We start from the raw sequence: 13,181 nt of genomic DNA on the forward strand, positions 1-13,181 counted from the left end.
TTTGCAATACTATTGGCACTATCTTTGTTTTCTTTTGTCACAGTTGTTCTGCTTCTGTTTGCAGATCTTTGTGATTTTTTTTGTTCCTGTCTCTTCCCTTCTGCTGTCTCCAGGTGTTGCAATGTCTGCTGTCCAGACTTTTTTGTCTTTCTTATTGCCAGCTGTTAAGTTTGGAGTATTTATGTGGCAGGTGCTTGTCTGCTTGAATTCTAAAGTCCTACAACAATTTAACTTTAAAAAGAGCCTTGGTGGAGCAGTGGGCTAATGCCTCAAGTAACACCAGCTGCCTGCAATTAGTGCAGGTTCGCATCCCACCAGGCTCAAGGTTGACTCAGCCTTCCATCCTTCCGAGGTAGGTAAAATGAGGACCCAGATTGTTGGGGGCAATTAAGCTGACTTTGTAATAATGCCGCTTGGGGGGGGGGGTGAAAGCCCTAATAAGCAGGTATATACATAGAATGAAGGCTACTGCTAAGCTTGTAAGCCGCCCTGAGTCTTCGGAGAAGGGCGGGATATAAATGGAATTTAAAAAAAATCTTTAAAGGGCTCTGTTCTGGGCCCAGTGCTCTTCAACATCTTCATCAATGATTTGGATGAGGGGATAGATGGGGAACTCATCAAATTTGCAGACGACACCAAGCTGGCAGGAAGAGCCAACACTCCAGAAGATAGGCTTAAGATACAGAAGGATCTTGACAGATTTGAACATTGGGTGTTATATAACAAAACAAAATTCAATAGTGAAAAAATTAAGGTTCTACATTTAGGCAAGAAAAACCAAATGCACAGGTACAGTATAGGCGGTACCTTGCTCAATAGTAGTAACTGTGAGAAGAATCTAAGAGTCCTACTCAGTGTTTTGTTTGTAAAAGAAAAAGGTGCTGGAACTCACACATGTCATACAACCCACCTTGCCTACCCTACAAGGTTCCATCCAAAAAAAGGTGCCAGAACTCTGTTCTAAGCATTCTATGACAAAAAAAGGCCTGGTTCTACTGGACAATCACTTAAATATGAGCCAGCAGTGAGCTGCAGCTGCCAAAAAAGTCAACACAGTCTTAGGCTGCATTAACAGAGGGATAGAATCAAGACCACGTGAAGTGTTAATATCACTTTACAATGCCTTGGTAAGGCCAAACTTGGAATACTGCATCCAGTTTTGGTCACCATGATGTAAAAAAGATGTTGAGACTATAGAAAGAGTACAGAGAAGAGCAACAAAGATGATCAGGGAACTGGAGGCTAAAACATATAAGGAATGATTGTTGGAATTGGGTATGTCTAGTTTAATGCAGAGAAGGACGAGGGGTGATATGATAGCAGTGTTCCAATATCTCAGGGGTTGCCACAAAGAAGAGGGAGTCAAGCTATTCTCCAAAGCACCTGAAGGCAGGACAAGAAGCAATGGATGGAAACTATCCAAAGAGAGAAGCTAGAACTGAGGAGAAATTTCCTGACAATTAGAACAATTAATCAGTGGAACTGCCTCCAGAAGCTATGAATGCTCCAACACTTATTATTATTATATTTATTTATTTAATTAATGGGACTTATATCCCGCCCTATCTCCCGAGGGACTCAGGGCGGCTAACAACAACAAAAATTAAAGGTCTCTGTACAGTAAATTAAAATTTAAAATTGAAATAAATTAAAGATTAGAGTTAAAATTGTAAACATAACTAAAATCCCTGTCAGTCCAGGTCAGCCAGGTGGAACAGGAGTGTTTTGAGGCCGCGGCGAAAGGACTGGAGATCTTGGACCATCCGAAGCTCATGGGGGAGTTGGTTCCACAGGGCTGGTGCTCCCACAGAGAAAGCTCTTCCCCTGGGGGTCGCAAGCCGACATTGTCTAGCCGACGGTACCCTGAGGAGGCCTTCTCTGTGTGAGCGTACTGGGCGATGGGAATTCGTTCCCGGCAGCAGATGGTCCTGCAAGTATCCCGGGCCTAAGCCATGTAGGGCTTTAAAGGTAAGTACCAGCACCTTAAATCTCACCCGGAGGGCAACCGGTAGCCAATGCAGCTCACGCAGGAGGGGTGTAATATGGGAGTATCGGGGTGCTCCCATCACTACCCGTGCAGCTGCACTCTGCACCAGTTGAAGCTTCCGGGTGGTCTTCAAGGGCAGCCCCATGTAGAGAGCATTGCAGTAGTCTATACAGGAGGTAACGAGTGCGTGGGTGACTGTACGTAGGGCATCTCGGTCCAGAAAGGGGCGCAACTGGTGTACCAGGCGAATCTGGGCAAATGCCCCCCTAGCCACGACTCCAATATGATCTTCAAAACTGAGTTGTGAATCCAGGAGGACGCCCAGGTTGCGTGCTCTATCAATGGGAGGTAACATTTCTCCTCCTATAATCAAAACTTCCAACACTGTAAGTTTTTAAGAAGAGACTGGACAGCCATTTGTCTGAAATTGTATAGGGTTTCCTGCCTGAGCAGGGGGTTGGCCTAGATGACCTTCAAGGTCCATTCCAACTTTATTACTACTACTACTTCATTTTTTATTATCTTGCCTACTTTATGGTCCCAGCTTTTCTTGTTTGCAGGCCCATGGTTATTTGAAGATATTCCAATGCACTATTGTTGCTACATGCCATTGTTTATAGTCAGTCTGTATTTCTTTGTTTGTCCCATAGCTGTGGGCAGAACTGCACAGTTTTTTCTTTGTCAAGTATTGACTGATTCCCTACAGTCTCTCTACTGATGGATTTGATGAAACATTTCTGATTTGATTGAAATTGGAGATTCTATCTATTGAGCTTTATATCTCCTGATATCGAGCTTTATATCTCCTGATCTTCTTGGCTATAGCGGTTATTTGCTGTTTGTTTCCAGTATTTCCTTAATATTCTAGATGATATTTCATGATCAGATATTCTTTAGTCTTCTTGTTCTTCAGCTTCTTTATCTCAATTAATCAGAATAGAGCTAGTCTAGCCCCCTGCTCAAGCAGGAGTCCCTATATCATTCCATAGAAGTGGCTCTCCAGTCTCTTCTTAAAAGCCTCCAGTGATGAAGCACCCACAATTTCTGAAGGCAAGCTGTTTCACTGGTTAATTGTCCTCACTGTTAGGAAATTTCTCCTTAATTCTAGTTTGCTTCTCTCCTTGATTAGTTTCCATCTGTTGTTTCTTCTTTTTTTTTACAAATTTTATTGATTTTCTAATATTACATTCACATATTTGAAAAGCAACATGGTGGCTGGGTAGTAGTAATTCAACTACATACAGATATCATTAGTACAGATTTCAAATTGCTACCATAAATATTTCCTCTCTTTTTCCCTTCATATATACTGTCTATTTATAAATTTAAAGACAAGTTTTATCCTATCAATCACATAGAAAATAACTTTCTTACATATATCCATAGTTTTTAGTTTACACATATTCTAATTGTTTTAACATACAATCTTTTAGACAATCAATGACCTAATAGATTTTTCAATTTTAATTTCCACTAACATTTAAATTTAACATTTCATATTTATCATTCCCAAGATTTTTAGTATACTCCCAATTCATCTATCAGCATTCCTCACAAAATCTAATATTCAAAATACACATCCCGTTTACTTAACTTCTCACCCTCTATGTCAGCAAATTAAAGATACAATATGATATCCTTCCTTTTTGCTAATTTTCAGTTGTTTTTTTAAGTAGTAATCAAAATTTCTTTTTATTTCAATATTTAATACTTCTTCTCTTTCTCTTTGTATCTGCTATCTCTTGCTTAAACTGATAATTTTCAATTTTAACATTCCATATGGAATGTTTTTAGTTTATCTACATTATTCACCTTTACATGACCTTTATGTACAAATCAATATTCAAATTAGCTATTAGTATTTATACTGCTAAATTTTAGTGACCAAATTTTTTTCTTTATCTCAGTTCATAACAATGTCTTGTGTTCAACATACACATCTTATCTATTTAAGTACATTCTGTTTCAGATTTCAATAAGATTTCAAAACTCCATTCTTCTTGAGTCTTATACTGATTTTTTTCCTTTGTCAAATCATCTTCCATGTTCTTGTTTTTGGGTCATCGAACCAATCTCATTGTAATATCATGTATATTAATTGATATTGGCAAAACCATCCGGTCGCCATTTTTTTGAGAGGACTTGTAGGTCTAGTGGGCCGTCTCTTTATTCTTCCATATCTATGTGGTTGTTCTGAATTATTTGTCTTCTCATCCAACTGTTCTTTATCTAGATCCTCTAGTTCCTTCTGAGTTGTATAAGAAACCTTTTCCTTTTTCCAGGTTGTCAATGTCTTTTCTGGATTTTCAAATATCAATATTTGTTGAATAGTAGATTCTTCTGTCATCGTATTTGAATGTTTCATTTTTTCTATTGTACTTTGTATAGATGGTTCTTTAGTTGTGGTCAAAGTTTGGGCTTTCATATCAGTTTGGTCTGTCTCCTTGTTCCTTCCCATAGCCTCTTAGTATTTCATTGGTTGTGGTAAGAATTTGGATTAGTGTTTTCAACATAGTGAGAGTTTGTTGATCTTCATCCATAAATAAATTTTGTTCCTGGTCTTCTTCCATATTGGTATTTTAAGCTAAAGGCTTTACACTTAGAAAATCCAAAAGAGAGATTTTTTTTCTAGGTAGGGAACACAAAGCCTTTCACAGCTGTTGTTTCAAAGTTCTCAAAGTTATGTATCTTATCTATTTCCTTGGTCAGTCAGCCAGGCCCCTTTTAAAGTTTCCCTTTGAATCCCAAACTTGTCTTAATCTTTTCAGTTTTTCTTTTTCTTTTTTCATAAGAAAGAATCCAGAGTTCCAACAGAAGTAGACAATGAAAAATAGGAAATAAAAAATCTTTCAATCCACATGCTTTGAGAAATAAAGTTCCAATTGGGATTCAGTTATTTTTTCAACATTTAAAATGCCCCTGGGTATTTAGTTGCTGCACTTTCTGGAGGGAGGGCAAAAGTCCCCCTTCCCTCACTGCATGGGGGAAAATGCTTAGCAGCTTAAGGAAGTACAGAAAGTAATTAGGGTGTAAAAGAGGTAGATCTCACCTAGTCTCTTCCGCGCTGCTTTAAGAGTTGCCTAGTGGAAAATGTGACTTTGGCTGTTCAGAGCCTAGGGATGAGCTATAATGGCTGGTCCTTTCATCCACCGGTTTGGAGGGATTGCCAGGTCTAACGGGAGAGTTGCGGCTCTCCCGCAATCCAGCAAGTGCCCCTCCTTGCTGGTCGCCTCTTCGGGGTGACTTTTGGCCCTTTTCAGGGCCCTCCAGTGATGCAAAACTGGACAGGGGAGAGAGAGCAAGTCTCCCAGCCATCCATAGTGGCTGCATGGTAAACCGAAAGCCCTCTATCTGTTGTTTCTTGTTCCTGCCTTCTGGTGCTTTGGAAAATAAATTGACCCTCTCCTCCTTGTGGCAGCCTCTCAAATACTGAAATACTAACCTGTCCTCCCTATTTCTTCTTTTCTCTAGACTGGCCATTCCCAAATCCTGCAACTGTTCTTCATGTTTTAGTCTCCAGACCTTTAATCATCTTAGTTGCTCTTCTTTGCACTTTTTTTTTCCAAGTCGCATCATCTTTTTTGTAATGTGGTGACCAAAACTGGATGCAGTATTCCAGATGTGGCCTTAATAAGGCTTTATAAAGCGGTACTAATACTTCATGTGAGTTTGATTCTATTCCTCTTGTTTATACAACCAAGGCTTATATTAGTTTTTTTAGCTGCTGCCGCACACTACTAACTCATGTTTAAGTGATAGTCCACTAGGACTCCAACGTCCCTCTCACAGTTACTGTTTTTGAACCAGGTTTCACCTAATCTATACTTGTACCTTTCATTTTTCCTGTCTAGGTATAAAACTTTCCTTTTCTCCACATTAAATATTTTGTTAGATAGGGCCCATTGTTCAAATCTGTCAATATTTTCTTGGATTCTGAGCTTGTCTTCTGCAGGATTAGCTATTCCTGCCAGTTTAGTGTCATCTGTAAATTTGATGAGATCCCCTTCTATTCCCTCATCTAAGTCATTTATGAAGATATTGAAGAGTACTTCAATAAGACAGAACTTTGTGGTACCCCATGGCTTTCTTCCCTCCATATAGATGTAGTACCATTAGGGACTACTCACTGAGTAGTTGAGTTACAAATCCATCTAAGGGTGATGCTGTCTATCACACATTTTTCTAGCTCACCAAGAAGTAAATTGTGGTCTACTTTGTCAAATGCCTTGCTGAAGTCTAAATATTCTATGTCCATAGCATTTCTCTGGTCTACTAATTTAGTCATTTTGTCAAAGAATGAAATAAAATTGGTTTGGCATGATCTGTTTTTAATAAACCCATGCTGGCTACTAGTTATAACTTTATTTATTTCTAGATGTTCACAGATCTGTTTTTTGATTATTTTTTCCAGTATCTTCCCAGATATTGATGTCAGGCTGATTGCTCTGTAGTTTCCTGGGTCTGTTTTTTTTCCTTTTTTGAAGATGGGAACCACATCAGCTTTTTCCAATCCTCAGGTAGTTCTTCAATGTTCCAAGTTTTTTAAAGATACAATACGACAGTTCTGATATAACATCTTGTCAGCTTCTTCAGAACTCTGGGATATAATCCATCAAGCCCTGGTGATTTATATTCATCAAGGTCAGACAGATGTTCTCTTACCATTTTCTTGCTTATTTTAATTTTTATTTCTAGTTTGTCTTTTACATTTATGTTTTTACTAGATTGGTCTATAGCAGGGGTCAGGAACCTGAAACAGTGAAAGAGCCACTCGGAACCGGTTCCCTCACAAAAGGAAAAACTGGGAGCTGCAAAAAATGTGTGCACATGCGCATACATGCGCACATGTGCACAACAGGGTTTGACTGAAGAGTGGAGCCAAGGTGAGATATGCATCTACCCTGCATATTTGAATTGATTGGTTGAACTTTTTTAGTCCCACTTTTTTTTTTTGGACTGCACATGGCAGAGGACTGGGAGCCGCAGGAGACGGCTGAAAGAGCTGCATGCGGCTCTGGAGCCGCGGGTTGCAGACCTGTGGTCTATAGTTTCTTTTTGTGTGAAAACTGATGCAAAGAATAAGTTAAGCAGCTCTCTCTGCTGTTACTTCCTTGCCATCTTCTCTCTTTAGTGGACCGACTGTTTCCTTGACTTTTTTGTTATTTGTATGTTGAAAGAAAAATTTTAAATTATCTTTGAATTTTGTTGCAAGTCTTTGTTCATTCTGAGCCTTTGCTTTCCTGATTTCATCTTTGCAGATTCCGGCTATCTGCTGATATTCTGTCTTAGTTATGTGTCCCTCTTTCCATTTTTTGTACTTATCCTTTTTGTCTTTCAGTTTACAAGAGAGATCTTTGTGTAACCATGCTGGTTTCTTCTTGGATTTCTTGTTTTTCTTTTTTAATGGTATTGTGTTCGTCTGGGCTTTTATGATTGTATTTTTCAGTTTTTCCCATTCTTCTTGAGTTGTTTTCCCCTTTAGGATTTTCATCTATGGAATTTTTCTTATTCGTTATAATCAGCTCTTTTAAAGTTTAGGACACTGGTTGGATTATATTCTATTGCTTATGTTTGCATTAAATTGAATTCCAGTATGACATGGTCACTCTCGCCCAGGGTTCCCACTATTTCAACTCTGTCTATCACTTCTTCTCTATTAGTAAGAATTATGTCTAGTATAATTTTTCTTCTAGTTCCCTCCTCTATTTTTTGGGTGACAAAAGTTGTCAGCTAAGTTGGTTAGGAATCTGCTCAATCTCCCACTTGCTGCAGAGTTTGTTTCCCAGTTGATATCAGGGTAGTTAAACTCTCCCATTACTACTGTGGTATGTTTCCTACATACATTTGTTAATTCATCTATTTCTTCCGCTTGGTTGGATGGCCTGTAATATACTCCTATAGCAATGCCATTATTTTTTTCTTTTATATTGACCCATATGGATTCTAGGAGGTTTTCATCCTTGGTGTCAGAACCTTGTCTTTCTATGGACAAGGGGCTTCTTATTCTTTTTTGGGTTCTGCCATTCTTCTGGGGAGGGAAGCTTGGGGTTCTTGCAGTGTATTTCCTTTGCTTTGTTCCTTGCTTTATCCTCTTTGATATTTCTCTCTCGGGGTGAGAATGGAATGTGTCTCCAACCATCTGCCTTATCTCCGGGCACAAAAGAAGAGGTGCAGAGACCTAACAGCCTTGAAACGGTGCCTTATCACTCCATTCCCACAACATTTTCACACCTGTGGATTGGCCCATTTAAACCATCTGGATGAACAGTTGGGGTGGGGTTTTCATTGACTCTTTTGACATTGATTTGCATGGTAAATCCTCAGATCCTGCCTTCTATTACGGCTGTCAACACCTTTCAATAAAAGTTCCTTTGAAATGATGTCCATTTCAAGAGTTCTGCTTTCTTGGGAGGATCAGTTAAGGTCCTGACTCTTGGTTTTGTATATTTTTATAGAGATGTAGTGATCTTTTATGTATAGTACAACTCCACTTCCTTTTTTGTTGGATCTATTTCTTTGAATAATTTATATCGTTCTATCAGTACATTCCAGTCATGAGTTTCATCCCACCAGGTTTCAGTAATGGTAACTATAGCATATCTGCTGCCTTGTACTAATCTGTTGTAACTTGTTTGCATCTGATCTTAGCATGCTGATCTTATTTTCCAGCCTGAACCATCCTTTTGGTACCACAGTCTTTTTTTCTTCGTTAATTTTGCTTCCAAAATATTCAGTTATTAATTTGGCTTGCTTGTACAGGTAGTCCTCAAGTTATGAATGTAATGGAGCTTGCTCATTCCATTCGTAACTTGAGGATTCGTAAGAGTGAATCCCATACCTTGAACGTGATTCACTCCCTGCTTTCGCCTCCCCCGGCTTCAGTTCTGTTCTCTGTTGCAGAATTTCACTGTCTCCTTCCTAGGACGGAGAAAAAGTAACTAGCCCAAGATTATCAGCTGTACTTTATATCTAGGGCATCAAAACTCCATCAAAACCTGATGTCTTAACCACTAAAGCAACCTGGCTGTCTAAACAATATAAATACATTATTAATATGATTTATTTATGTAGTAGCAATTCTTGGACTGGAATATTTCCTTTCCAAAAACAAAGTGGAGAAAGCTCTAGAGAGGTAGGATCATTTTTCACGCTATGAACGAGAAGGTCTCTTTCATTCTATTCCTGCTAGTTCCATTCTTGTCATTTATTTCCCCCTCAGGGATCAAATTTAATTATTTTAACTGTTTTTAACTCTTGTATTGTATTGATGTTTTTAAATACTTTGTAAACCGCCCTGAGTCCTACGGGAAAAGGGCGGTATATAAATTCAATAAACTTAAACTTAAACTTAAATTTCCCATATTGTTAACCATCCCTTTGCATCTCCTGCTATTTTCCTCCCACTTCAGATCCTCCTTTCTAAACAAATTAAATCATAAAATAAAAGTACACAATAAGGAAATGATATTGACAGCTAGTAGCATGGAAGAAAATTAAAATACAATGCAGGCTTACCTTGAGCGAAATCAAATATCAAACCTTTGCTAAAGACCACTAATAGTTTTTTACCTTTGAACAGCCAGATGGAAAAAGCCAAGTTCAATCTTCAGTTGTCTAGAAGTTGCACAGGATTACTAGAGGTAAATGTCAGTGTATTCCAACTTTCTAAAGTGTAAGAGAACTGTTGAGGTTTTTTTCAAACATATCTGCTCACTATTTTTACTAAGTAGATTTCTCAGTTAATCAGATGTAATCGATGAAACTGTCTGATAAAGTTATCAGACTATGCAATAAGACTCCACTTATCAAAAATCCCTCTAATTTCTAGGACCCACATAATAAACTCACTCATTTCTAAGGAATGAATGATCAATGGAACACAAAGAAAGTAATCCATGACTTGAAATGTCAAAAGTGCTTGCAATTTATGCCTTTAGGCTTCATCTAATGTTTACGGCAGAAACAACCAGCTTAATGAGCCAATCATAATAAAAGCAGCCACTCTTAACTTGAACAATTCAATGTACAGCTGGGAATCTGACCCAGCTTTTCAACCTACAATTTACAAGCTACTGTATCTCCTCAAAGTTCTCTACCCCCTAAAATTCTATTGAGAATATCTTGCAGCAGGAGAATCTGCCAAAATTTTGTAACTTAGAAATAAAGTGCTGCTGGCAATAGATTTAGGCACTGTAGGATTCACCTATGCTAATAGCTGGCAAAATACATTTTGTAATTGCAACCTTAATTAGAAGCTTAAGCCTGGAGCTAAAAGGGAGGAATCAGTTTCACTGTTTATATTTACTGTCGCCCTCTTTTGGAGATTTTCTGAACCGCTATACTGTTCTGAAGCTAAAAACTGCTTGAGCTAGTAGTGTTTGACAGCGATTTTCCGTTACTAGCGCGAAACATCCTACTGCAAGATCATACATAATTCGATCAATACAACAATTTTTACACATACACGCACATATATATTAACAATTTACTCTAGTTTAGAACATTTCAAGATACACCTTGTAGGTAGGTAGAAAGGCAGAAACATATACACGCAGAATACATAAATTCATGCGAATTTGATTGTATCGAGTCCTGGACAAGACTCTTCCAATTTTAGTGAACTCTTTGCAATTTACATTTCAATGAATGTGATTGAGGATGGGATTGCGATTCGAGAGTTAAAGCACGAAGTCCCTAAATGACTTAATAATTCTTCCCCACTGAGATTCACGCCTATCTAGATAATTTTTTTAGTAGCTTCTTGGAAATGCAAATCGTGCCTCCGGCCAGCAGGAGGGAGGAAGAGGAAGTGAGAGCAGCGACAGCAGCAGCAGCGACGACGGCTGGGAGCTCTATAAGTGCTCGGGAGGCTGAGGATGGGATAGAAAGGGGGAGGGGGGTCAGAAACATCAAAACAAGCCGCGGCAAAAGGCGAACTTCAATGGTGGAGGCGCTAGGAGAAACTGCTGGTGGTCTTGCCTTCTGCCCCTGGGCAGCCAACTTCATTGTTTAGCTCCGCACTTTGTGGAACTGATTCTACTTTAGAAAAAGGTACTTTAATTTCTGATTAGTGGGAGGAGGAAGGAGCGTGGCTTGCCAGAGGCGTGTGTTTGTATGGAGATGGGGACTGCTGGGGGAAGGGAAAGAGCTACAGCATTTTGTTATTGGTCTTAACAACGTCAAATCCCGCTGAGTTCAGTGTAAACTACTGTATGTGAAGGACGCTTGCAAGCCTCAAGGAAGTGTGATGCTGTGCGGGTATTGTAACAAGAATGACGCCACCTGCGCTGGCGGGACTCTAGCTAGTAATGAAGGCATGCGTGGGAAACGCGATGCGTGGCGACAACAGATGGACCCCCGCCCTTAATTGCAGCACTGAGAGCGAGGTGGGGAAGGGGGTCAGGGTGCGATAGCTCCTGCGAATGAAAACGTCAAAGGGTTGCTACGCCGATGGTATCCCGGCGTTGCGAGGCAGTGTGGGGGGAGGTTGCTATCGTAGTTATCTCCAGTAGTGTCTTCTCCGCATTGTTGGTTGTAAGGAACTGAACAAGTCGGAAGGGAAAGGTTGGTTCTTGAATTCTGCCACGATTGCCTTCTCCTGAGGTAGGTCGGAAATGTTAGCAACGGCAAAAATAAAAACAAAATGGGGAGGGAGATTCTGTTAAACATGGCAAGAGTTCGAAGAGGCTGCGGGGGGAAAAATCCGAGCTCAGGAAGGACATTGGTGCTGATTGTATTGGTGGAAGAAGAAACGCAAATTCCCGTGCTCCTCATGGTGGCTGGCACTTGCCCGCAGATGGCCCACTTAGAGATTCCTTTTGGTGAGGAGTTGGGGGCCGCGCCTTTTCCAACTACCCGCCTTTAGGGTGCTGCCCCAAGTAGCGGCCTCTGGGTATTGTAAGTCATTCTACGTTGGTTTCGAAGAAGAAAGCAAGAAAGTGCTTCCTTTCTCAGCCAATCTTCCACAGTTTCTTCTTTTTTTGTTTTTTTTAACCCAGAGTCTCTGTTTCTGCACTTGACTCCTAGTATGGCACGTGTGAAACTCCTGATCTCTGCTCCCTCCCAAAGCAAGCTGCCCTTTTATTAACATAAAACTGCTAGAATATTTAGTGGCACGTGAAAAAGTAAAATATTCTTTGTGAGGTAATGATATTGGATTGGAAAGTTCCTCTTCGACATTTTATAAAAGGTAAACAAAGAGCAGGTGTATCCAAAGCATTTGAGGGATGGGTGGAGCTGAATATCTAAGCATCGTCTTCCATATAATAGCACTTATATAATAATAATTGACTTATTTGTTATCTGACAAGTTGGCTGTCTTTACCAATGTAATTGTAGGGCTGAGTATAAATTATACTTAAAAGTCAGCAGCCTGGAAGTAAAGCTCATTCAACTGGTTGGCTCAGGTTTTATCTTTGTAAGTGCCATGTGCTATGACTGAGACCTCTGACATGATAATTCTGTAGTTCCTTGTTTTGCTATCCTTTTTTCAAATGTTCCTTATTTCTTACTGGCCAGTATTTTTGGATTTGTCTTCTAAAGAGTTCTATGAAGGACTAGTTTTTGGCTTCTTCAAATCCTCTTTCCCATAAAAGTTTGATGTTTCACTTCTGACAAATTAACTGTAAAGTCATCCAGGTAGGGAGCTTTATAAATTACAGTGTACTCTGAGAATAACTGTATTTTGTGCACATTTGTATTTTTGAATTTACTACTGTAACATTTGTAAGCCCGAAAGATGTCCTGGGATACTATCCTGTATTTTAATTTTATAGCACCTAGCTAAGCAATATATAGAGTTAAAAAATGAATCGGAGAAAAATGGACAGCAATAGACTAAAATACAGAACTTTATAAGAAAATCTGACTCTCTTTCCCCTATCGTTCTATTTCTTTCTTGAATTTGTACCATTCTTTATTATGGTACCTCCAACTAAATAACTAAGCTCATTCTATTGGGGAGATTTAAGTGGTAAAGGTTACAGTATCTTGGCAATCTCTTATACATTTGTTATAAGATTATTTGAGCTTTCCTATTTATTTCAAGTCCTATTTTTGCACATTTTATTAAACACCACTTTAAGCATGTAGGGCTTGGGTCAAAAACAAACTATATGGGACAATACGATTATTTAACTTGCAGAACAAAACATTAGCATATTAATTTGTACATTATTTAGCACTGAATGGCATG

At 39.1% G+C, this 13,181-nt stretch overlaps 1 protein-coding gene across 4 annotated transcripts in view; it reads left to right on the plus strand.

The window, feature by feature from the left end:
- Positions 1-10,877: 10,877 nt before the first annotated feature.
- ELMO1 (engulfment and cell motility 1) overlaps positions 10,878-13,181 on the plus strand; it is a 336,399-nt gene continuing 334,095 nt past the window's right edge. For all 4 annotated transcript variants that reach the window (XM_081343171.1, XM_081343172.1, XM_081343173.1 and 1 more), the window contains exon 1: positions 10,878-11,038. The gene's annotated coding sequence lies outside the window, so the exon portion shown is untranslated. The remainder of the gene's footprint in view (positions 11,039-13,181) is intronic.

This window comes from Vipera berus (assembly GCF_964194415.1).
Source record: "Vipera berus genome assembly, chromosome: Z".
NCBI classification, from domain to species: domain Eukaryota; kingdom Metazoa; phylum Chordata; class Lepidosauria; order Squamata; family Viperidae; genus Vipera; species Vipera berus.